Source organism: Chamaea fasciata, unplaced genomic scaffold, assembly GCF_029207755.1.
Source record: "Chamaea fasciata isolate MVZ Bird 193981 ecotype frontalis unplaced genomic scaffold, bChaFas1.0.hap1 SCAF_2, whole genome shotgun sequence".
NCBI classification, from domain to species: domain Eukaryota; kingdom Metazoa; phylum Chordata; class Aves; order Passeriformes; family Sylviidae; genus Chamaea; species Chamaea fasciata.
This window is the reverse complement of record NW_027094087.1, coordinates 69,050,654-69,077,721: the sequence shown is the minus strand read 5'-3', so window position 1 is coordinate 69,077,721 and position 27,068 is coordinate 69,050,654. Positions and strand designations below refer to the sequence as shown.

At 35.3% G+C, this 27,068-nt stretch overlaps 1 long non-coding RNA gene across 1 annotated transcript in view; it reads right to left on the bottom strand.

Annotated features, from left to right (window-relative positions):
• LOC136285997 (uncharacterized) overlaps nt 1-26,595 on the bottom strand; it is a 32,824-nt gene extending 6,229 nt beyond the window's left edge. Inside the window, exons 1-2 of the long non-coding RNA XR_010719663.1 lie at nt 26,560-26,595; nt 3,525-3,635 (exon numbers count right to left, since the gene is read on the bottom strand). This is a non-coding gene — a long non-coding RNA (uncharacterized lncRNA). The remainder of the gene's footprint in view (nt 1-3,524; nt 3,636-26,559) is intronic.
• Between the last annotated feature and the right edge of the window lie 473 nt (nt 26,596-27,068).

The window sequence follows — 27,068 nt, the reverse complement described above, 5'->3', positions numbered from 1 at the left end:
AGAATCCACAAAGAGTATTTTTATATCCTTTTTCCTCCTTAATAATTTGTTTGTTTGAAATTTTCTAAATTAGACTGATTTTAAAGTAGAACATGTTTGCAGAAAAAAATGGGTTATACACCTAGCCTTTGAAAAAGGCACAAAAATGGAGGCAGCAAGGGTAAAATCCTATCATCTGTTAGCACAGCCTAACAAGATGCTATTTGTGTGTTCACTGCAGAAATTGTAGAAAAGATTTGGGAATTGACTAGTAGATGAGAGTAGCAAGATTCATCTCAAATGGCTTCTGCTATCCACAATGTAAGTTTCCACTTCTCAGTGGTCACATTACATATTCTTTGTAGTTTGAAGAGGAATTAAATATGTCCTGTGGGCTAAGATTCAATTCACCTATTTTTAACATATACTTTAGAAAAAGAAGCCTAAAAGCACGTATTGCTTTCCATTGTCTCCATAGACTTCTTAGAATGGCTAATTCAGCTATAGATGTCCCCATTCTAAAATTCTGTGTGAGAGGTTTCTCATACTGATTTTTAATATGCTGTTCCCTGGCACCTCACCAATCTGTGCACTGGGTTTTTGGGTTTATAAAGACTAAATTTACTCAAGAAAGGAACTCCTTTGGGAATCCAAGAATCCAGTAAATATATGTATACACCATAAAACTTAATGCTTAGTGACTATTTAATATATGCATTTAGGCTAAAACAATTAAAAAAAAAAAACCAACACCCTCTTTCTACAGTTACAGACTTCCAAGCCTTTAAATTGAAACACTACATGCAAACTGCCACTGGCTGTCTGTAATGATACAATATTTATGACCATTATTCCTTGCACATGTTCACAGTGCACATACACTGGTTAAGTCATCTCTCATCATTGCAATTGTCTGCAATGCCAAAATACTTGGGAGTTTTGCTTGGTTGTATTTTTTTATGGAATTTATGTTAATAAAAAATAGATATTTTCTTGGTACAATATAATTGATCAATTTAAGATATGAGATGGATCACAGATTAGATGTTCCTCCTTCTTCCTATTGATTAAAAAAATTTGCTTAGGTGAAAAACTTGGAAATAAATATGTACACTAAGGGTACAGACAGAGGTAAAATTGTAAGGGTTTTTTAAAGATTTTTGTGGTTATTCTGAAGGCATAGTGCATAAGCAAAAGGTGACCAAGAGAGTCACAGAATCCATGAGGTTGAAAGGTACCACAGTGGGTCATCAGGTTGACTCCCCTTGCTCAAACAGGGTTATCCTGCTTCAGTACATTGCACAAGTTTGGGACCAGATGGGTCTTGAATTATCTCCAGTGAGTGAAAATCCACAACCTCGCTGAGCAATCTCTTCAGTACACTTCCACATTTAGAGTAAAGAAGTTCTTTCTCATATTCAGATGAAACTTCCTCTGAATCAGTTTCTGCCCATTATCCCTTGTCCTATTGCTTGGTAGCACCAGCAAGAGCCTGGCTTCACCCGTTTGGCAATCTCCTTTCAGATACTTATAGACATGGACAAGACCCTCTTTCAGTCTTCTCAGGGCTGAGCTCTCATAAGAGAGGTTGTCCCCCACTGTCTTCCCTAAACATCTTTGCCCCTGAACATTTAGACCTCTGCTGGACTCATTCCAGGAGTATTGCAAATACTTCTTTTTAATATTTTTAAGAGCTTTGGAAAATTATTCTTTTTTTCTAAATGTTATTTCAACAAAAAACACATTGTTCTGTGGAAAAGGCACTGCCAGTTTCATAATGAATGGAGCTCTTGATCAGGATGGGAAAACTCTATTTATTCCTGTATCTGTTTTTCTTTATTCTTGTCTTTTAAGAACCCCTCTAGTTTCAGTGCATCTAAGACTAATGATTGTACTCATCCTCAACAAGAAGGAAGGTTAAGGTAAATCATCAACTTTTGGAGCTCTTCACCAGGAGAATGGTGGTGATAGTGATGGTGATGCTCTCTTCCTCATCCTATGGCCTTTTTAGAATAATCTTTCATACTTAGCAGCAACCACTACACTTTTTTATTCACTGGCCTGCACTTCCATGTTGTAACAGAATATACATGTTTTTATGCCTGTTTCTCATTTATTTTTTTCCTTTTCCTTTGCAAAAGGACTAAATTTACCCAGGTCCTGAAGTTGCATTCCTTTAAAAAAATAATTGACTCTTGGTGACTAATAACAGCCCTGAAATCTTTGTTTTCACCCTACCCCAACTCTTGTGAAGCTTCTGCAGCTATTCTGTGATTGCACTCCTCTACATTGCATCATTATCCTGAGGTTACTCTTTGCACTACACAAAAGAGTCGTGTTTCACTATTGATTCATTGCATAACTATATTGAATGTATATAACATTGTGCTACATCATACAGTAATTCAAAGCTAAGCAAAACTAAAACAATTTAGACCAAAATCCTTAGTCTTCTGTTGGTAAGACATTGGTCTTAAAGTTAAGGAAAAAAAAAAGAAAAAAAAAAAAAGAACTGTTGGAACTGTTTTATTAAACAATGTCACTATCCTATCCAGAATCTTTCACAAATTAGGTAAATCACAGCTGATAAATTTTTCTCAGAACCTGCAGCTTAATACAGACCTCTGACCTGCTACTAGTAACAGCAACATACATTTACCAGCCTGCATAGATGAAACAACTTCCTATAGTTTTATTTAAAACTGTTTTTCTTAAAAGATTGAAATACAAAACAAATCTCTCTCGGTTTTTATCTCCACCATTCTGTCCCGTGGCCACAACATTGGCACCAAGGTAATGTGACATGTATTTTTCTGCTCTAAACATGGCAGAGGGGACTTAAAAATTGTTTGCACCTATTCTCTCTTTCTTTCTGGTGTGGGTTTTTTGGGGGTTTTTTTGCCACTTGATATTGTCTGTTTTACTGCTATAAACTGAGTCTTCATCTATACCTCTGGTATTACTATACACTCTCTGAGTACATAAAGATGGCTGGTGAAAGAGGTTTTGGAAATCAGATACTTTTCTTCCTTCATCCCTCCATAGAGGATCAATGATTTCAGGATTTTTGTTATTGTGTTATATTTAATACTGCAGCCAGAAGAAGTTATAAAAGCTCTACTATTTTTATGCATTTCTCAGTCTAGAAAAGAAAGCCTTGAAATAAGTTTTGTATATATACAATTGTGCAATAAAACATAAAAAGAAGAAAAACTGTGGCACTTTGAAAGTGTTTCCTTGGATTTAGGAATTGTTTTGGCAGTTAATGAGAACCTACAAAGTAAGCTGTTTCCCTTTGTTTTTCTGACAGATTTAATCTTCTGAAACAGCTGTTGTAATAATTTAAACTTGTCTCCTCTAGTTTACTATTCCAAACCAGACCTACATGTAGCACAGGATTAAACATAACACCATTCTTTGACTTTTAGGTCCCAGTAACCAGTTAACACTGGTATTACATAATGCTGGGCTTAGTCCAAGTTGTGTCAGCAGTTTCAGCATCCTGATGTATGTCAGTGGAATTCAGTCAACAGAGTTCAACACACCTCTGTGCAAATAGCTTCTGTTTCTCCATCTATGATCTCCTGGATAAGAGGACGGCTACAGCAGAGGCTGCTGCTTTTGGCTTTCTTCATTTCAGATCACCTCTAGGCAACCTGGACCATAACAGGAAAAAATAGTTTGCAAAATTGCCACACAACCTGATTTTGTTGTATCCTTTCAGTCCATATCCTCACACAGCACTGAACTGATGCAGTGATGGCAGTAACAAAAACATGGCATGAATTTTCTTTGCTTTTCAGATGTTTCTCTAATATACCCAAGGCTAAATTTTCCAAGTCCACCTGAAATGGATTTACACCTCTTTGACACTCAGTATAGTTCAATAAAACCTAAAAGGAAGTAAAATAAAAGTTTAACCTTGGTCTTCTATCCATCCTTATAGTACTGTGGAATTGAACAGCGGTGTTTGTGAGAACAATGCAAGGAAAAAGTTCTGCACACATTACAGTTTTCTTCATGATTATTTGAGAATATTTTGCCCACACTGAAGTTTTGAGAATTAAAAAATATTGTTAATGATTAGAGGTTTGTGTAAAAATTTCTCATCACATTAAGAAAAAGTTTCATAAAGAAAAAAATCATGGTCTCTGTTTCAAGCAAAAAATATCAGTTCAATTATATTGACAATGTTCATTTATATGTGTCTTTGGGAAGATAGTCTAAATTTTTTTTGCCAGAATTTGCTGAAATAACATTCACCAAACCACAGATATTTTGCAATTTGATTTCTCTTCTGGTCAAAGGTTATTCCCAGGCAATCTTGTGCATTCAAATCTGCTAAATATTTTCTACTCATATGAAACAGAAAACTGTGCTTCCATTAAGAGTGAAAACTAATATTCCACCCTTACTGAAAGTACAGCTGAAAAATACTCATTTTACCAAGAATTAGTCAATCTAATTCTCAGTAACCCAGTTTACTTCAGTCAAGAACAGCATTATTCATTTTGATTTTATTACTCCCATCAAGACAATCATAAAAGATTCCTTTCTGAATGGCCATTTCTATGAGTTGTACTAGTTGCCAAGATATTCAAGAGAACAATTAAAACTAATTTTGTATGTATGTATTTTTAATGTTTTTCAGTTTCCATGAAAGCTAAAAGACTTCTTTTCTACTACAGTTTTTCAAAGCTTGCTGTTTAGCACAAATAAATGGAATATAAACTTCTAATTAGTCAGTGTGTGACATATAGGTACTTATACTTGAGCAAATATATAGAAGACAAGAAAATATTTGAGTGTTCAAAGTACAGAGTTTAATGATCTTGAAAGTATACTGAAACCAAAGAAAAACAAAAAAAATTTGGGTTGAAACCTCAACTATTATGAGGTTTCTGTGTTGAAAACCCTATACAACCAGTCCTTAGGAGCACTCAGATAGGATCCAAGATTCCAAGATATAACTAGCTTTTCATTAATTATTTTTTTTCTTTCTGCAAAACCCTCTTGCTATTTCCATGTTCACTTGTGATAGCCTGGAATGCACCTTTCAATTAATGCTGTACATATAAGAGGTTTCAATGAGAGTTCTACTCCCTGGAAAGACAAATTAGAGGATATCATAAGTGAACCCAAAATACTTGTATTTCACACATAATCTGCAACATTTTCTCCCATGCTGAATACTAATATCTAAATAATAGTTAGTAGCATATGAGTAATGTGTTACTCATAAGATTAACACAGTTTTATTTCACAGTATTTTTCTTCTTTTGTGCTTGTTCAGCAATATTTTACAATTCATTGGCAAATTTCGATACTTGTGACTTTCACTTTATCTGAATTCTGCAGTTTTTATTTTGATTTGTGCTAAGTGAGCATTCACAATCTACCTTGGCAAATAACAGACATAAATCTTGCTTCTACTTCAGTTTTCATTCAGAATGGACTGTAAGCATTTCTGATTTCTTGATTGGCTTTGTGTCTGAGATTGGGGGTTTATTTGTTTTGTTTTAGTTGGGTTGTTTTGGGATTTGCAATTTTTTTTTCTACATGACATGCAGATTAAAATGTGAATTACTGCACAGTGTTGATAATTCTTTTATTAACTATGTACATTGAAGGGCAGATCTTATTGGAAAAATGTCAGAAAATGGTGCAGTTAAAGAGATTATCATAATAAATATGAACAGCAAATCTCCATTTCAACTTTTCCAATCTTTTGAGCCTTTGATTTTGGAAACTAGATTACTCTCTCCTAAGTAGGAGAAAGTCAATAGTGTAGTGAAAGGAAAACAAGAGCAAGACCAAGACCAAGGTTATACACTAAGTCCTTTCTTCAGTGGTGTGATTTTTATGTTTCTTTCAAAGCTTTTTCACAGAAATATTTTACACAGAAACAGATTTAAAGTAAAAATATGAATTATTCTCTGGAGATAATTAACTGTTTTGTGAGCATTCAAAAGTGTAAAAGAGCTAGGCTCATTACTTAAATGCATCAGCTGGTGCTCAATTAATGCAGAATGAATGTGGACTAGATTTATTTCTTTTTTGCTTTATTCCTTTTAGTCTGGCTTATTTCTTTTCGTTTTCTTTTCATTGATCATTCTGTCTGATTTTCACAAAGGACATTTTCTCTTTGATCCACTGAGGAATGCCATGATCTAGTTACACTGTACTTTCCAGCTCATACAGTTCTCACATTTCATTAGCTGTCCATTGTTGAAAAAGGGTTTGAGAAAATAAGTCAGGAGAAATTGGAACTCTAAAGGACTTTCAGCTGATGGGTCTACTTCTTAAGGATTGATTCAAAGTTGCAACATTGCATATTGTTATCTGTTTCATGTTATTTTATAGACTTCAGATAACTTTTGTGAATTATTTTCTTTTTCTCTTCCTAATTATCCTACTAAATACACTCTAGTGAAAAGTGGTGTTCAAAATATTTCTTGCTAGAACTAAATGAACTAAATAAGTAGTTCCGATTCAAATTTAACTTCAGAAATATTCTACAACCCCAAAATTCTTTGACCAAGGGGAACAGCCAGCATATGATTTTATGTTCAAAAAAACTTATCCTACACATATAGTAAGATTTTACACTGGGTTTACTATATTCATCCTTCAGGTTATAACAAAAATTCACTCTAACCATAGCAGTTCCATTTTTTATAACATCCAGAATGACAAGCAGATATGTAAAAAACCAGATAAGTAAGTAAGTAAATAAATAATTTCAGGAACACTTTCCTACTCCTTATACAATAACTTCTCTGTGAATATAGTTTTCAAACTGAGTACCTTTTTGTAATAAAAGTCTGTGATAGATTGACTTTAGCCATCTGCCACACACACACATTCTCTCTCAGTCTCCCTCCTCAACAGGTGAGGAAATGGCAGTGAAAACATTTATGAGTCAAGAAAGACGGAGTTCATTTACTGAATACTAACATGGGCAAAACAGACAGAATTTGAGAAGAATAAATTTAATTTATCTTCAGTCAAAATAGACTAGGATGGTGAGAAACAATGACCTCCTTCTTCTCCCCCTAAAAGACCTTCTTTCCTACCCCATTCCTCTTTTTCCCAGATTGAATTCCATATTGCCATTCCTGACTCTTCTACCTCACCCACCCAAGAAGTGGAGGGGAGGACTGGAGGGTGGGGGCTGTCTCCATAACATCTCCACTCTGTTTCTCCTTCCTTCTCACACTTTTCACCTGCTTGAGTATCAATTCTCTTCCCACCTTGCAGTTCTCCAGGATAAACCTGCACTTGGATGGTTTTCCATAGGCTGCAGTTTCTTCAGGCATATCTCCCTGCTTTTGTGTCAGATTCTTGAACAAATTTCTCAAATTGTCTAGGAAAATATCATCAATAAGGGTTTAATTCAACCTGGATAGGTGTCACAGATGTTCTCTCTCATCCGAAAAAAAAAAAAGGAGGAATGGTAAGGTAATCATCATTTCATCCTAGGGTGAGGAAAATATTCCTTTCATAACTGTCTTCACTACATTAATTCTAAGTTAAGATTCCTTCAAAGTGAAAATACCACAATTTCTATGACGTATCAAGGTAGTGTCTTTGTATATATTTTTACATATATATGTGTATATATATATGTGTACATGTATCTATCCAGCTATCTATCTATCTACACATGGCTTTTAAGTAAACTCCTCTACATATTAAAAAATCCCTAAAAGATAGTGTCAAGAACTACTCAGAAGTATATCAAATTGGTTTTATATTAATAATAAAGTTAAACAGGCAAATAAATGTCTGTGAGACTGAAATGCAATTTACCATATTAGTCAAAGGCAGAATTTCTTCTGTACGAAATTTAATCTTGGTTTACTGTAAGCAATGAAACTCAACTTATTCAAAGTTGTCTTTTCAACTAATGTAAACTTTTAGGCAGTTTCACAGATCATGAAACAATGCTAATTTATGGAAAGTAAAATGCAAACTACATTTCATACTTTTCTCTTTTCATATTCTTAATAAGGATCATGAATAATATTATTATGGACAGACTGAATAGATTTCATATGTGTATCCCTATTAAGTGTTTATTCTAAAAAGAGGATTAATCTCAAGCATGGCTTTGTTATTTAGTTAGTTTTATTCAAAGCAGATTCCCAGGGGCATTTTAATGAGAACAGAATGTGCAGGGAGTCACACAGATCAGCTGATGCACAAACATTTTGAATTTAGATGCAATTACTATTAGGCACTTAATTTAGGTTTCTTCTATATCACACAAAATAAAAGTCATAAAACACACTATTTAAGAATTCGTATCTATAGAAAATCTTTATCAGATGACCTTAATTAGCTACTAGTCAAATAACTACTAGTTAAACAACTGGAAAAGGCATTAAGTCTTGAGGAAATCATCTTTGAAAAGTAATTTAAAAAATAAAATTAAATGCTTCTGATCAATATAAATCTTTTTTCAGCTGTGTTTCTATTTTCATTAGGCACTGCAGGTGTAACTGAACTCTATTCCTGATTAGCCAAGGTCCTTTTCTAGCAACCTAACTATTGTCTCTCACTAGTTGTAAAAAGCTCAAGCCAAGAGGTCAATAAGAATTTTCATACTGTTGGCATCCATAAGATATTTAGCAAACAGGAAAATGGACAGTGAGTTAGACTGAAAGCAATCAGAATTGCTTGGCTGAGATAGCTGTGATAGGCAACATCAAGCCCAGATGGACAGCAGTCACCAGCATATGTGTCTCAGTCATCAGTAATTCAGCACTGTTTAACCTGAGTGATAGGAGAAAAAGTGCACCCTCAGCAAGACTGTAGGCTCTACAAACTCACTGTAGGTATGTCACACAGGTATGTTTCCATTTAGAAGGACCTGATCAGGCTGGAAAAATGGGTCAACAAGAATGTCATGAAGTCCAACAACAGGAAATGCCATGCACTGCTCTTGGAAAGAAACAACATATAGGCACACGTTACTCAAAGATGTAACTCACTCAAATCTGATTTATTTAAATCAGATTATCTATTTAACTTACAACCAATCTGTTGAAATCATCTAATGAAACTACACAGCTGAAGAATATGAAAGTGTGACTGCAGTCTTAGAATCACACAATCATAGGAGGTTTTGCATTTAAAGGGACCTTAAAGATCAACCCCCTTTGCAGAAACATCTTCCGAAAGATCAGGTTACTCAATGTCACATCCAACCTGACCTAGATAATTAACAGTGATGGGACATCCACAACTTTTCTGGACAATGTGTCTCAGTGTCTCACACCTCCAAAAAAAAAAAAAGAAAAAAAATATTCTTTTTGTCCAATCTAAACCAAACCTTTTTCCATTTAAAACCACTGCCTCTTGTCCTGTCACTATGGACTGATGGAAAGTCTTTCTCCATCTTCCTTTCATCCCCTTTTAAGTACTGAAAGGACACCACGAGTTCTCCACGGAGTCTTTTCTTCTTCAGGCTAAAAAAATGAAATGCACTGTACATACTGCATACACATATTGTTTCTAGTAACCATAGAAGTTTTTCAAGAGGAAATAATCTGCTTGAATTAAATAAATAAACATTCATTATAATACAAAGTAATTAACAGAATTTCAAAAGCATCAAAAATGTTAGTTACTGTCCATCGAGAAAAGCATTAAGAACACCATAAGTTAAAGATTTTTTTTAAAGCCCTTTTCCGTCCAATTTTATAATATGTTGAAAACAAAATAACACTGTAACAAGATGTGATACAGATAGCTTAACAAAATTCCTGTGCTTTTGACATAAGCAAATTTCATATCTATTTAAACATTCTTTTTAGTTGTCATTCAAAAAAGATTTTATCTGGCCTGATGTCAATGTGAGTGAAAAAAATAGAAACAGACTAGGCATTTTAGAATTAGCATTGGGAAAAATCTATTATGGCAATGTGATCATGGAAATGTCAAATTGTATTTTATGACATTAAAAAAAAAATCTGAATGCACTGTAACATATGCAGGTGAATTAAATACTCATGGGTAGATAACCAATTGGTACCAGTGGTTTTTCTCTTTAATTCAGTGAAGCTGTAATCAATTATGTCAGATGAACCCCACAATTTCTGTTCACAGATTACAGTCTGTCTTTGGATGGGTTAATTTAGAATGTAAAAAATCATTCTGCCTTTAAAACATATGTGTATTTCCAGTTTCAGTTCATGTGTTTTAATGGGAAACCATCAGGTTTTTCTTTACCACGCTAAAAATACTTGTCATTTTGTGTCAGGATATTTTCTCAAGAGCACTTTGCAGAAAAGTAAAATTGCTGAAATTAAATGTGCTTATTTTTTGAGTTTCTACAATACAAAAAAAAAAGAGAGAAAAAAATTGAAAAGACAGAGAAAAAGTCAATTTACCTCAAGAAGCTAAATTGGATGAAAAGATACATATTTTTTAACAAGATTTTAAAAGCTGAATTACTGTAAAGGGTGTAAATTTCATTTTGTTGTGTTTTTGTTCTGCTGTTACTATCACCTTGACTGATTGTTTGATTTCAGAACAGCTTACTCCAAGACATACCTACAAATGTACTCGTGAACTCGAAAGTCACCCCTTCTAAAGACAGGACAAATTTCAAACAATTTAGAAGAGAATAATGGACCATTACTTCCTCATAAACTTGCTAATTACTAAAGGACTAAGATCTATAGCTACCATACATGATGTACTGTCAAAACGATGGATTTGACTTTGATAATACCTCATAGAAGTCAGAAACTTTATGTCCATATATGTAAATTATTACCCAGGTGGCATATTTCTTTTTCTAAAATGTAGCTATTTCTAGCCTTGGGGAAGGCAATGAGCTGTCCAGCACTTAATTTTTTTTATTTTACTTCCATCAGCACAAATGCACAGCATGAACAGGAACATCTGAAGCAACGCAAGCTCATTATCTCTGATTATTCATATCAAGCAATTTTTTTGCATCTATGTTTCTCAGTCTGCGGCTGTATTTGCTTGTCATCTGAAATCTAGGTATGTGAAATCTGAAATATATGGAAAATACCAGTTTCAAGGTTTGGTTTAAATATGAAAATATCTTTGATTCCTTCCCATATTTTCTTTCCCAGAAAAGCCCTCTGCTGCCTAATATGAAAAAATTTGTTCTTTATACATGTCTGAAAACAGATGTATTTAAAGAAATAGGTATTAACTTTTAACAAAAAGTCATGTTCTTTCATATAGTTACAATAAACTTCCTTTTCAGTTCTATGGAATCCAGTTATTTTCACACTTGTATTGATGCCTTGGAAGGCTGACCTGAAACAGGGACTGGACAGAGCTAGAGAATAAAGCAGGTATTTATTGAAAGGCCTCCAGGATCCACCTTGGACAGGACAAGGCCTGACCAGGGCTACACCCAAGGTCGACTACGAATAGTCACAAAAATGGCTGACCAGTCATGAGGTCTTACATTTTTATGTTTATGATCTTACTGTTTTGGTCCATTTGCATATTGGGGTCCAATTACAGCTTCAGGTTGTGAGGTCTCATCCTTCTTGTTGTCTCTCTTCAGTCCACCACTGTTTATGCTGTTGGGCTGAAAGATGTCCTTGGTCTTCAGCAGGAAAAGGATTCATTTTGTCTACCTACTCTGCGAAGAGAGCTTACTGGCACTCAAATAACTACATCCCTAGCCAGCACAGAACCTGCAAATTTGAAAGATAAAGCTTAAGGCATCAGGAATGTACAATGTAATTCTTAAAAAAAAAAAAAGTCAGTGTACGTGCTAAGGAAAATGCATATAAAGGAAATAGGAATGTAGAACATGTCACTGCAGAGATTTTTTGACTCATGGTTGTTATTGTACACTGCAATATCTTTGCAGTCTGGAACCAGAAAGCTGATGTCCTCTCTCCTCTCACTATAGATGGGACGAATGGTACTGAGTGCCTCTGGTAAGTCTGGCCCCAAGAGAGAACGTGGGCACTCTTCTGGCTCTACTCTTTGGCAGTCAATTTTGACAGTGGCATGCTCCATTCTGACATGTGGAAATTGTTCTAGGAAATAAGGGATACATACTTCCCAATGAAACTTGAACTTTCTGTATGTTTTCAAGTATCATGAACTTCGGAGGTATGGATATGTAATGGAAAATCTTACCAAATCTCTGTACTCCACATCTAGTCTTTTTAAAGTAGACATAATATGGAATGAAAAAAAAAAAAAAAAAAAAAAAAGAGAGAGAGAGAGAGAGAGAGAGAGAAAAGAGATGTCCACACATCCTCATCCTGAAGGAATAAGAATACAGAAATTGTACACAGGGTCTATATAGAGGCCACTTGTGAAGTTAAGGAAAATATCTCCTCCCACATAATCATTGAGTAGATTGTATGTTTAGCTCCTACCCTCAAAGCATCATAAAAACATCCTTGTAATATTAACACTGTTTTCAGCACAGAACTAAAACCATGTTATGCAGAACCTACTCTAAAGAAAATTAGCTCTGTTCCAGTCAGACCCACTACAAGTGAAGGATGCTTTCAGAGAAAGAAGTCATTTAGAATATGATTTAGTGGTGAACTTTATACAGTTATGGCAGTAGAATAAATGATCAAGCTCTTTTTACAGCATCTGCAACAAATTAAAATTTTGTGTTGCAGGGGAAAACAGAGGAGATATATATTTTTAAATTTTTTGTCTTGTAATTTCAGAAAACGTTGACTTCATTAGAAGGGCTTTAAGCTAGGATGGCTGGGGAGAAGATTAAAACCAGCAGTGCTGCAAGAAAGCGATAGACAGGTCTGCTGAAGAAAGATCATGGGGTGGCATGAAGGAAAGGGATCAAAAACTCAACACAATTGAGACTGGGGTTGCATCCAGTACCTGCATATGGGCAAGGAAGTGCCTACAGGGCACCATGGTGGACAAATCCCTCAAATTATGTCTGGGAACATGTTGAAATGGCAAGGTGCTCTGCTGAGGCCAGGTTTGCCAGGAGAGGTTTGTGGTGGCAAACCCTCTGGTCTGCACAAGAACAGCCCAGGTGCAGAGGGGGTGAGCAGCACTGCTGGAGGGTGACCAAGACAAACTGACCCTTTTTTAGCGACAGGTTGGTTTTTGAGCCATGTGGGGCAGAAGGCTGATAAGAAACAGATCCTGCAGTAAATCAGATAAATATACAATCATACAAAAAGATAAAATTATCTATGGTTCCAGTAAAGGCACTGAAGTGTAGCACCTTTTCAAGTTATGCTGGAAAAAAGACAAATGAATCATTTATGTTTTAAATGCATCCTGCAGAAGAGCTGTGCTACCTCTATTCCATAAATCAATGAGGTCATGTTGGATTTTTACAGTTCTCCACATTCAGTCATGAATAAAACATTCATTTTTGTTTTAATAAGATCTATAAAAATGTTCATCTAATAATATATAGATTGCTTGTAGTTTCTAAACAAAACTCAAGAGGAAAGAGTTTTGGAGGTTTTATTTTGTAAATATTTATTTTAAATTATTTATATACGGTAGGATGCTTCTAAGTACTGGAAAGATAAATACATTGTTTGTTATTCAAAATCAGCTATGCTGAAATTTTTTTAAATTATACTACATAAATATGATGTAGTAGAGAATACAGGTAATGTAATAGTCACACTTATGGCAGGGTTTTGTTCTGCTGAAGTGAGCCATTGGTCTGTTTGATTGGCTTGTACAATCCTAAAGAGTCTCCCTGATCTTTTTTTAGGAGTACAAATGGCTCAGCTTTAAGACACAGATTAGCTCTTTCCTTCCTTTCATAACTAGCTGTGTGTCTTGGTGGAACAGAAAATGTCTTTCTTTTAGAAAAGTGCTGATTGAGAAACAAATTTTCAGAACATATTCAGTAAAGTTATAACATTTGCAATATATTGTTTCATTTGCTCTTTTTTCTTTCTTCCTGGTGGTTCATGAATACCATTTGGAAGTATTCTGCTGAACTCCAGCTTTTTCCCCAGAAAGGGGAAAAACACTCCAGTAGGGGTACCTTTTAGCAGCCCTGGGTTACAGTTTGTTCAGCCAGAAAGATGTACTTTCAAGTTTTTTTACAGTAGGCATTCACAGAAAAGATCTAAAGAAAAAACTCTAAGAGCTTATAATTATAAAGTTTGAGGAGTCAGTTAATTTGCCTCATTTAAATGTCTACCTAGGCCATTTGAGATGACCTAGGTACCTAAGTGAGCCATGTGAGCCTGACAAACCACAACCTGCAGGAGATGCTTGATCTTGTAAATGGACAACTAGAAGCCAGGCAGGATATGATAAGACATGAAGATGAGATTCCATATTCTTTTTCTTATATAAAAAAAAATAGCAATAATCATGTAGTCAGGGATCCCAAGAGATTATACACTAAATCAAAACTCCGTTGTCCATATACAGGCTTCTAAAGGCTCATTGTAGCTGGTTACTCAGGCTTTCTTTTTTTAACCATTATAGTCAAGAGTTTGGTAGATTTATAGTTCAGTTCTTTGCTTGTTTGGGTTTTTTTGTAGTTTGTTCCTTTTTTTTTCCTTTATAAGATTTTATTTCTCCTCTTTACAGGCAAAATACATTTCAGTGAAGTTTGCTCACTCTGACTTCCCTTTCAGACACTGCAGAGAGGCAGATAACCTACAGAAATTATACTGTGAACTGTATTTGAACAGATTTGAAATGTAGCTAGCTACCTAAAAAACCAAGAAATTAGTCTTTGCCTCAACTTGGGCATTTTGAAGAATTTTCTTAAATTTTGTGCTTACTTTCCCTCTGACTTCTGTAAATATTTTATGGATTTTTGATAGTCATAATATTCAGGAGTATTCAAGATAAAATCAAAGCTAAATATTTAAGAAAGGAAATTATGACCTGTAATAGATCACCATTAATGATTAAATGAAATATAAATGAAGATTAATATCTTTCTGTTACGAAATTTTGGAAGGGTAGGCTGAACTTTGGTATATATAATCTTCAAGCAGAATTTATTCAGAGTTGTGGGTTTTGTTATTTGCTTTTGTTTATTGGAATCTTTTAAAACATGTTACTTAATGCAAAACATCTTCTGCTCCTGAAGAGTACTACTTCTCGAAAATAAAGAAAGCTAAACAAATACAGATTCATTTTCCTTGTTCCCAAATACAAAAAGAAAGTTTTGTTTTTCTTAGGTGGCATCTATCTTTTTAAACAAGTAAACCTATTTTGGAAGGATAAAAGGATTCTTATGTTCCTCACTACAATGAAAAGTAATTGCAGAAGCACTGCTGTATCCTATTCACAACTTACATATTTATTTCACTGTAATACAATGACTTCATGACACTTACTACAAATATATCTTGAGAGGGATTTCCAGACTATTAATCATCACCTTGAGCATGATACTCCACCAAAGTAACAATGCAAGCCAAAAATTTTCTCAGAGACCTGTTGCAAAGAGAACCGAAGTGTACTTCTTCAAATCTTGAATCACTAATAAATGGGTGAAGCTTTTCTGAGTGAGTACTGGACAATTACTAACTCATTTGAAATTGCTTCCACTTTCTGACCAGCTAACTGACTGCTGTCAGAGGTCCAACAGTCTGCTTTCTTTGTAATAGGAATGTATCTAATGTGAAAATATTCATGATTTGAACAGTCTCTGAGATATATTTTACTTTAAATGCTGTCTTATTTTGAGCAACTGGAACAATTAAAATCAAAATTTGCATGAAAAACGTAATGAACTATAAGTAGAACTCAGAGCTAAATAGTACCCATAAATCTCACTTTGATCAGATGTGAAGGAGCAGGTATCTGGGCCATAATTAGAAATATATAATTGTGCAAAGACACACAGGAAAAGTCAAACAACTTTATCAGGCATTTGAACACCAGAAGAGAAAATTGCATAATGACATATTAAATAATGAGAGATACAATTGGCTGTATGTCTGCTTTTGTTTCTTATAAAATGGAATGGGCAGATTTTAGATTACTTTCTTTTAAATGTAGTAGAACCAAAACCATTGATGGAGAAAGTCTATAAAGGGCTAGGATAGCTAAAGATAATTATGTAAGTGTTCCTTATTATTTATTGCAGCTGTTCTTAAAACTAAGTACTTTTTATGTAAAAAAACTTTATTTTTTTTCCTCAAGGTATGCACATATAACCCTCACACACACCTATCGGTGATTGATGGAGAGACAGGAAGACTGATTCATGATCAGAATTCGATTTTACTCAGGTTTTCCAAGAACTTATATACCATTTCAGTAAGGTTAATAATTTCTACTACAATAATTAGGTTAAAAGATCATACAAGCAACTATGCATTTTACAACATCTTTATCGTAGGGGGTTGATTGAATCTTTTCCCTTAAGCAGGTTTAATCCCATCTTCTCATAAGCTCAAAGTTCTGTTTGTCCTTGCCACGGCATCCTAGTCACCAGACTAGCTATGCTAATTAAATCTGTCTCTACTCTCAGTCTTGTGTATTCCCACACACACCCACACACATATATATGTATACATATACATATACATATACATATACATATACATATACATATACATATACATATACATATACACACTTCCTACCCTGGTGAGTGCCAACCTTTATTTTTAATGTTCCATTTATAGCTTAGCAATAGAATTATTTTTTAACCTGAAGTTCTTCTTCAGTATACTCAGAAGAACAAAGGTAAGGCTGAAAGTTTTGACTAAGTATCTGTTATAAGCTAAAGGCTTTTTTCTGTTAATAATTAGATTATTAAAACACAATATATTGCATTATGTAGGGTAACAAGCCTTGGAGCAGATTACAAAGTTCAGAAATCAACTTTGTTGGACAAGTGGTGTGGTCAGAGCTAAGAAACTGTAAGCTTCTTTCTCCCTACTGGGATAACTTTCATACGCCCTCCCATAAAATGCAGTCTCCATTCAGAGGTTAGTGCCTCTTTTAGCACACCAGGAGGTGGTGGAGACTTGCAGTCAGAGAGGAAATCAAAACTTTTGCCTAAGTGCTAGAAAATTATTTGGGAGGAAAAATCCCAAAGCTAAATTTCATTACCTGCCTTCACGTATAATGTCTCACATAAATCACAAATGGGTGGCATTTCTTCACAAAAACTCATGGCACAGCTGAAGAAAGGATTCGAGACTTCAATCAGGGCTCTGTGTTTCTTATTTCAATGTGTGCAGTGCACTGTTTGACTTAGAGACCACTCAAAGATATCCAGCTTTTTGCTTGTTATATGAAGACTCTGTAAGCCTGAGTGAGGGGTCCAGTCATCATGGTACACGATCCAAAGTTCAGTTATAGCTCTCTGTATACCATAAAGAAACAAGTTTTCCTCTAAGCTATATCAAATCACTTTAAAGTGAGCTGTCCCAGAAGTGGAATCCACCACATGTGGTCCCCAAATCTTTCCTACAGTATGTGTAGGAATGTTTTTTTAGAGCAAAGATTTTAAAAAGCCCCCTGTTTCTGAGGAAGGAACCAGCCTTGAGTCATCAGAAAACACTAAGCACTAAGATCTTTAAAAATTTATGCCCAAAGCTGAGTTTCCATCCTCCTGGGATGCAGAGAAAATTCTCTGTTAAGGATAGTCAACAGACTCAACGGTGTGATCAAGAACAACTTAACTTGTAAATAAAAGCTAGGAGCACCCTCAGAGGTCATATCTGCCCTGTTTGAATGTCCTAGAGGTCAAAACACTGTTAAAAAGTACAGGCAGGTTCCTAAGACTGTCTATCTTAGAATTATTCAAATTCCCATTAACCCATCTCCCAGTACTTTTTCCTCTTCTCTAGCTAACCCAATGTGCAGGAAAAATGGAAGTCTATAAACAATGTCTGCATCGTGTGAGTAGGTCACCTTGGAGTGTGTATGTCCTGAAGATATTCAGTTTGTGGCTGTACACTCATTTTTATGCTGACTGTGAAGATTCATAGAGCTCAGGGAGTGACAGAATTGCAATGGCTCAGTGACTGTTCAAGTTAAGCAAAAATATTACATGATGTGAAGTTTCTGAGAAAAATCATTTTTCTTTAAGAGAGAATTGTAGAACTTCAAAAGAGCATCTCCACTCAGTATTTGCTTAAAGTGATCTAGTCTTTATCAGCTCTAGCCCTATTTTGAATTTATTTTTTCCTTTTCCTGACAATGGAAATTATTACATATTTAATATTTTGAAAGAGAAGGTCACTAAAAGTTACACACCCAAACGGTTTTTAGGAGGTCAAATGTAAGCATCCTGATTCTGTCAAAATTCAAAGTACAATATCAGTCACTTTTGAAATTTTTAGTGTAGGAACTCTATTTTCCTGCATTATTTTTCATAAACTTAGTACATAATATTTTTTGTTAGACTATGGCTTCATTTATTTAAAATTTAAAAAAAAAAACAACACCAACACCAACACCAACACCAAAAACATTAACAACCAATTAGTCCAAAGACTTGACTATTAGTATTAAATAATTGCAACCTCCACAGACCTATAATTGCCAGATTCCTTTGCAACTGTGAAAAAAACACTCAAATTTATTGTTATTTAGATAGCATCTGACCTTGATTTTCAGTACACCTTCACTGGTTTTATATGTGCTACCAGATCTACCTGATTTACATCATTTATCAGCAATAACAAAACCAGTTCAAATAAGTTCAATTACTAGAAACTGCATTATCTTCATCACGCTTTCTGTAACCTGAAACAACCATTCATGTCATAGAGTAACTATTAACTACATAGGAAGGCACTTCTTCCTCAATATTCCCCTTCAGCTCTGCTAGATCTAGATAAATTGCCGTAATAAAAGCCACTAGTCAGTGAGGAAATATAGCAGTGGCAGGGAGAGGGAGAGAAAGAGAAAGAAAGGAGAGCTCATCTGCTCCTCTACTAGATTAATCAGATCCTTTAAACAGATTTTAAATGCCTGTGTCATGTTTTTTATTCTCAGCACAATAAAGTTCTATCATGCAACTGGAAGAAAACATCACTCATACAGCTGGCAAAAAGGCAGCTACCACAAAAATCATACATGAGATATTTACAGTTAACATATATACTTTTCCCTATAATCTAGTCCAATGAATAAGTAAAATGAACCTTAATAGAAAAAACACAAATTCCCATATGAATCTTATGTAGGAAAAATCAATAAAACAACCATAACACCTAAAGTGGATGCCTATAAAATTAAAAATATCTCTCTTTCAAATACAGAAGAGGGGGAATAAGAGGAAAATATAAACAAAGAAAACAAAAATAACTAATCTCTCTGATTGCTCTGTTTTACATGTTTGTTTTTTTGTGAGCAGCTTCAGTTTAATGAACACATTTGTTGTGAACTCATTCTAATTGCAGTGTGCCCAGGGAGCAGATATCCTGTTACTTAAAATGTTGCTACACTTGTAATGATGAACTGGCTACACATCATTCTAGTAAATTTGCTTTATGCTGTTTTACTGCAACTGAAATTTACTGCAGCTGAATTTGTTCTGCAGTTGTTTCAGGGATTTTGCAGGCTTTCCATTAAAAACTCCAATTTTAGTCGTTTATATTGGGGATGCTGAAGGGTAAAACATACAAACTACAATTGACTGACACTTCAGTTCCTTCACTGCTAAATGAGATTTTTGAAATTACTTTATAAAAGCCAGTATGTGCTGACAAATTAATTAATGGTGAGAAATACTCCACGTTTGCAGATCAATTTAATTTTGTGGGTTGTTTGCCTCCTCAAAATCTTCTCTGTTTAATGGTGACATTGGGCTATGAAATTTGGAGCCAGGATCTCACCTGCTGTAAATAGACTTAGTTCTATTGAAGTCAATAGGAGTCCATTGATTGACATCAGCTGGATTTTTTTTTTTTTGGTAGCTCTTTTAACTACGTATGTACACATGTATGTAAAAGATAATTCAACAGTATTTTTAGTCAAGGAGATAGTTTATCACATGATTTATGGTGCTAAGGACTACTATTTTATTTCAGGCAAACTACTATATCCCCAACTTCCACTTGGTCCACTGAAGGCTGTGTTGAAGAACCCTTTTATTTCTGTAGAACATGCTTCAGTAGAAGCCTTTAAATACATGTAAGGCAAAATCATCAGGATTACTATCACTATATTTTATCCTGCCTTGTGCATATTTGGGATAAGTAGTCTCATTAGAATTCTTCCTGCCCTTTCTTTCTGTGGTTCTTTTAACTGTGCTAGCACAGCAAAGTCATTGTCTCTCAAACCTGATGACATCAGTTGTAGCTTTCACTTCCACTCACATTTAAGCAACCCCTCCATGATGTCACAGTGCCTGATTCTCCATATTACAGACACATCACTTCCTACTTCTAGCTGTCCCCTCGGTCAAATGTAGGATGAAACCTTCTGTGACGATATGACAATATATTCCTCATTTTGGTGAAGTCCTCTGCCTCAGTGACCAAGAAGTCCTCAGCTGACCAGGAAATTTAAAAAAAGCAAATTTCTTTCCATTCTTCAGGTTTAGGGGAAGGGGGATATTTGGGGTTTTTGCGTTTGTTTGTTTTCTTTATCCATTTAACTCAAACACTTTCCTTATAGCAAGAAGGATCAAGAGAATTTTCCAACACTAAGGTGTTCAAAGGGACTAAGGAAAGAGTAAATTGGGATTAGTTTGTTACTGGAATCAAATCTAATTTTATTTCTTCAGTATTTTTTTCTTTAATATTAGTGAGAAAGCAGCAGCTGCATCTCAAGATCTGAAATTTTTGACAATCCAAAGAATTACAGACTGGTCAGCCCCACCTGAATCCCTGTGAAGATAGTGGAGTAAATAATCCAAAATGAAAAATTTCCAAACACATTAAAAACAAGACAATAATTGGGAGTAGTCAACCAGGATTGGCAAGGGGGAAATCATGCCTGACCAAACTGGTTGCTCCCTACAGCAGAATGACTTGCTCAGTGAATGAGGTGGTGTGGTGGGTTAACCCCCGCAGACCACCAAGCAGCACATAGCCCCTCTCTTACATGCACACCCCTGCTGTGCAGTCAGGGCTGAGAGAACTGAAAGGACAAAGAGAAAACTCACTTGTGAAAGAAAAGCATAACAAAACAAAACCTCGATAAGGGATGTAAATGCTATTGCTCGCAGCTAGCAGACCAATGTCCAGCCAGTCCCTGAGCAATTGCAATTTTGGAGAAACTCCCTTTCTGCCAGTGCATTCCTAATTTTATTGCTGAGCACAGCATCTTATAGTATATCTCTCTTTGGTCAATTTGGGTCAGCTGTCTCAATTTCTTGTGCACTCCCAGTCTACCTGCTGAGGGAGCAGAAAGAAAAACAGAGGAGTCCTTGACACTGTAAAAGAACTGCACAATAATAGCTAAAGCATCATTTAAGCTTTAGTTAAAAAAATGTAGCACCATGAGGACTGCTGTGAAGAAAATGTACTCAATTGCAGGCAATACCAGTATGTGGGGAGCTCTGCTTGGTTTTTCTCAATTGAGCAAGGCTTTTGACATTGTCTCACAAAAAAAATCCAATAAGTGGACAGTGAGGTGCACTGAAAACTGCCTGGCCTTCTGGGCTCAGACCACTGTGATCAGTGGCATGAATTCCACCTGGAGGTCAGTAACTGCTGGTGTTTCCCAGGAACCAGTACTGTGTTCAGCAATGCTGAACACCTTCATTAATGGCCTAGATGGCAGGATGCCAAAGTACACTTTCAGCAAGTTTCCAGGCATCACAAAACTGTATGGGAAGCAGCTTTGCAGAGAAGGCTCTGATCTCCAGGTGGACACCAAGATGGTCGCAAGGCACCAAAGTGTCCCTGCAGAAAACAGTTCCAACAAACTTCTGGGCTGGATTGTGAATATCTATTGGCAGGAGGCTGAGGGAGAGGATCCTTCCCCTCTACTCATCTTCGGTGGAACACAGTTGGTATATGGGGTCTAATTCTGTCCTTGCCAGCAGAAGCAAAACATGGACATACTATAGTGCATCCAGGAAAGAACCATAAAAATGAATAGAGCTTGGAAGATTTTTTATATGAGGAAAGGAGGAAAGAGTTTGGTTTATTCGATCTGGAGAAGGCTCTGAGGAGTGAGGGAGTGATGGATATTATTTGTTTAAATATCTGATGAGGAAGGGTGCTAGAAAGACGTCATATGTTTTCAAAACTAAACTGCATATGTGTTGACTTTGCTCTGAGCAGTGAGGTTATGTCAGATATTTTACAGAGATTACCTCTGACCACAGTGGTTTCATTAAATAGGGTATATATATTTTTCCATTGTTATGTAAAATATTATTTCCTTATGATTTTTGCTGTTCAAAAGTCTGAAAAATATTTCCTTTTCCTTAGAACTCTGGAAATTATTTAGATTTTTTTTCTTCTCAAAATAAACAACAGGTTCTTCAATAAGTTTATTTTATAATCATCTGTCTACAAGAACCTGATGGAATATATGACAATCTACATGATAAATTTAAATGTAGGTGCAATACAGATTAGAAAAAATATAGTCACTATTATTGTCCTTCCCTCAAAGGAACCTCTTTCATTTTAAAACATTACCTACTGTATTTTTTCATTTAAAGGACATAATGAAAATTTATGCACTCCATTTCCCCATAACAACTGGGAGCATAAGATGACTATCTTATGTTGCAATAGAACTAATTCTTTTGATTGTTTATTGGTCTTAAAGTTAAAATATGTGTGCTAGTAGTTCAAAGGTATTACAAGACACAAGCTAGCTATTAATTTCAGTGAAATTAATTTTAATGACTGCAATTATTAAAGAGCTGAATAAAAAAAAATTCAATGGTATTACAAAAAATTATATAATTTTCAACAGCTAAAGTATCAAGGATATTAAGGAAATGAAAGAAAGCCTGTAGATAGGTATTTTAACCTGCCCTTTGGTGCAGTGCAGCCTTATCCAATAGGCAAAATATTTGCTCTTCCAAGGTAATTGTATTAAAACTAGAAATAATTTTTCTCTGAAGGAGATGGTTTCACATTCTGCATGAACTTGCAATTTGCATCAGAAGATGGAAAATCACTCCAAGCTTCCACTTAATTTGGTGATGGAATTTTAACAAGAGCTTCCCAGGTTTCCCCTCGGGCACATCATTGCTGCGGTTTTTAATATTTTGAAGGACATTGGGAAGATGCCTGCTGCTGAAGTATGGTGCAGTATACTACAAGAGGACATTTCATTTGTAGCACAGCAAGATGGAATTTCCCAGAGGCCCTTCAGGGGACGTGTCATATAGAAGAAATACATGCTCACATGCAAGCACTGCAGCAAACTGTTTGTTCTCCTTTCATACCTAGATGAGTAAAACTGTCAATTTAATGTTTAATTTCTGCATTTAATTTATTATGCCTAATAGCTAGATATTTAAAGAAAAATAAATGAGTTTTGCAATATCTTCTGGGCTTGAAATATTACAGGTGCACGAGAGTACCCTTGATATATATGTTGAAAAATATTGGCAAGATTTAAAAAGGAAAATAATAAAAAAGCTTCATGTTCATTGGAGATCATTAATGTTTATTTTAAATATTAATGTTGAAACAAGCATTTTCTAAATAGATCTACATCATGTGCTTCTTGTAAAGACTGGTGTTCTAATTGCCCTGTTTAGTGAACAGTATAAAGCTAAATACTCTGTAAAGAAACAAAGATAGAAAATTAGTCTACTTCCTCCTTCCCAGGCAAGTTCAAGAGAGCACCAACAGTTTGGAAATTATAGCCATGAAAAGACAATATTTGCTGTCTTTTGATGCACTTCAAATCCTGTTGTGTTTGATTTGTAAAGGCCATATTTTCCTAAGGAACAGGTTTATTAAAGAAAAAAAATCAATTTCTTCTTGAACTTTCTTTAGTTGAAGATTTAATTTCAATTTTCCTTATTGCAATGTCAAACACAGGTAATCACAATTAAACAAACACACACAAAAATTGCTTTGACATGAAAAACTATCAGTATGGTGGTGTAAAGACCTGGTTTAATTCCCGCCCCCTCCCATGCCTCCTCATGTGAAAATCATTTGCAATTTTTTAATTATGGCTTCTCAAAGGAGTTTTCAAACCCCTAAATATGCACAAGACTAATCATTCCTGTTAATGAAAAACTGAAGTCACTCTTGAAGCAGTGCAGATAATTTCTACTGGATGAACCAGGAGAAATCAAAGCCTGTTGAATACAAGAAGATGGACAAGTGCACATATCCTTGAACCCTGTGCATGCCACTCAGGGTAGAGCTGCCTATCAGTCCAGAAGAAGCATCACTTATTAGCTGCACTAATAAGTTTCAAATATACAAGTAGTTCAGACAGCTCAGGATGAAGTTGTTAGCAGGTGATCTTGATTCTGCCTGCATCCATTCATGTAGTTACTGAGAAGTTAAGACAAAGCTGGGAGAGGACATCCTGTTGGCCTTGCTTGTTTTCCCATGCTTTCTCCTCAAAGTCAGAAAACCCCAGTAGAATCTTCTCAGTCTTATGGTGAGAAGAAGAAAGAAAAAAAGATAAAAGAATACAAGATACATTGTTTTAAGATAAGATTTTTAGGGGAAAAAGAATGGAGGAATGCCTAGTTTTCCTTTCTCATGTTTCAGTGAGTTTCTGGATTCCAGGCATTATTTGTCTTTGTGAGAGGTAAAGAAAATGCTTTGAAAATCCCTGTAAAACTCAGAGAAGGAACAGGAAAAGATGTTTTTGAAAATCAAACAAAATCTCAACTGAGAGCAATGCAATTTCAACTGATCCTATAAGGAAAGACTAAAGCCCTCCTCCCTTTTTAAGATACTTAATTTCAATAATGAAAAGGCTATACTAAAAAAACGAAATTTGTGTAGCTATCAACTAACTGTGCAAAGAAAATTCAACAATTTTCTATGCTTACAGGCAGAACTTCTTTCAGAAAGACATACAGACCAAGTTCTCATTTTATGGTATTATTTTTCAAAGTCAAATATTGAAACATTGTGTTGGAGGTTTTCAGAAACAGGATGGGACTGCTGGAATACATTCCTTGAGCTCTATTGCAACATCAGCCTCATAACAGGGTGAGACAATTGAACGATGGCAACAGCTCATGTCTTGCCAGCAGCAGCCACAGATCTCTTTGTTACAGGACATTTTAAAAGTTTTCTAGTCAATAGCATATTGCTAAAACTTACAGACAATTGTTCAAGCCAATCACTAAAAACACATGTACACCTGCTTCAAACAATGCTTGCTTGTATGTTTTCTATCAACAATACACAATACTCCATTATTAAGCTTAAAACCTTCTACTATCTTGCTAAGCACATTTTTCTGCACCTTTAAGGTCTATCTTAGCCAAACCTAAAAACATTGCTTCATGTCCTTGCTTGCTGTATTATTGTATCTTCTCTACTTTCAGGGCTTTGCAGCTGCAGCTAAATATAAATTCTCTGCTCTTTCTGTTTCTGAGGCCTGCTTTCAAAGTTTCTAGAAGTCTTCTTACCTTTACTATTTCCCACAAAACATAACACTTACAAGGGATCAGAGAAGCTCTTACCAAACTCAGTTTTCGGATGACTGAAAAAAATTTTGTTTTGGTGGGATTTTTTTTACAGCCTTGTGACTAGAGACTCAGTCTGCAGTACATTTACTCTAAGGTGGGGGTCTGAAACTATATATAATGCACTGGCTGAAACAGAAGCTGTAGAAAGGCAATTCGTCATGTACTGCTTTAAAAAATATTAGTGTTTGTTATCTATAAACTTTAAAACATATTAGTGTTTGTTATCTATAAGTCTGAGTTTCTGTTATTTTTGTGAAAGTGAAAAGACATTCTTTTATCTGAAGTTCTTAGGGAGACAGAAGAAAAATGTCAATGGATAGAAAGCTGCATACTATTTGTTCAACTGTCAAGAACAGCTGAGACAACAAATTAGCCATCTGCAAATACTACCATAAGCATGAGCACAGTAACAGCCTCTACTTTGTTGCAGGAGTTAAAAGAGAATGAGATCCCTGTGTCTTGTTTAAGATTCTAGCTTTCTTCTCCATTTCAGCCATTTCTTTCTATTCATACACACAAGACATAAAATAATAGGAAAAAAGTATTAAAGACAAAATCAAATTCAGACACCTGGATTCTTGTGGCCTCGGCTACATGCCCTCATATATGTAAATGTGTTATTTTTTAATGCAATTTATTGTACAGACTAAATAGTCATTTTAAAAGAGGATTCAAATAATTTGGCTGTGTCTTATAATCCTTCTTCCTATTTGGGAATCAAAGAGAGTCTAAAAGTATTTGCAAGGTTGTCACTTTTTCCCCAAAAAAAGGAGGAAACAAACAACAGAACAAAATTAAAACCCACCAGCCTAATAATAATAATAATTAAAAAAAAAAAAAAAAAAAAAAAAAAAAAAAAAAAAAAAAAGTCGGTAATCAATAATGAAACTATTTACTGTGGCGGTGTCTGGAGTCGTTTACCAGTTTGTTCACTCACAGGACTGCATGCAATTTTGTATCCTTACTTCAGTGGGTCTGAACCTCAGACTGAAGTGTAGAGAGGGTGTGGAAGAAGAAAGAGTGACTCTCACCTGGGTTGAAGCTAGATGTTTATTGCTCACATAGGGCCATGTCCAGAGAGTGACTCCTGGGGTTCTGGTTTCAGCTTTTGTATGGGGGGTGTGGGGAGAGGGAAGGGTGAACCATAACCAATACCAGGTAAGGAGGGAGAGACCAAGACAGAAAGACAATACACCGGACATCTGATACATGATACAGGGCGGAGAAGTCACACGCTCTGCCAATCACCCCAGACTCTCACCAGCCTCTGGGCTGGGTTGCAGGGAGATGGACAGGACCCACAACTAGGGAAAAACCAAAGGGCTTAAAACACGGGGTACTCTGGAACAAACCATTCTACATAAGATTACAAACTAATAATTTCACACCGCTACAATTTACAGCTCATAAACACAGCTATATGTCATAGAAAAATGCTGTTATTCTTAACAACATTGTATTGGTTTTATGTGCAAGGTTTCAGTAGTGGGGGACTGGAGGGGTGGCTCCTGTAAGGCACTGCTAGAAAGCTTCTCCTGTG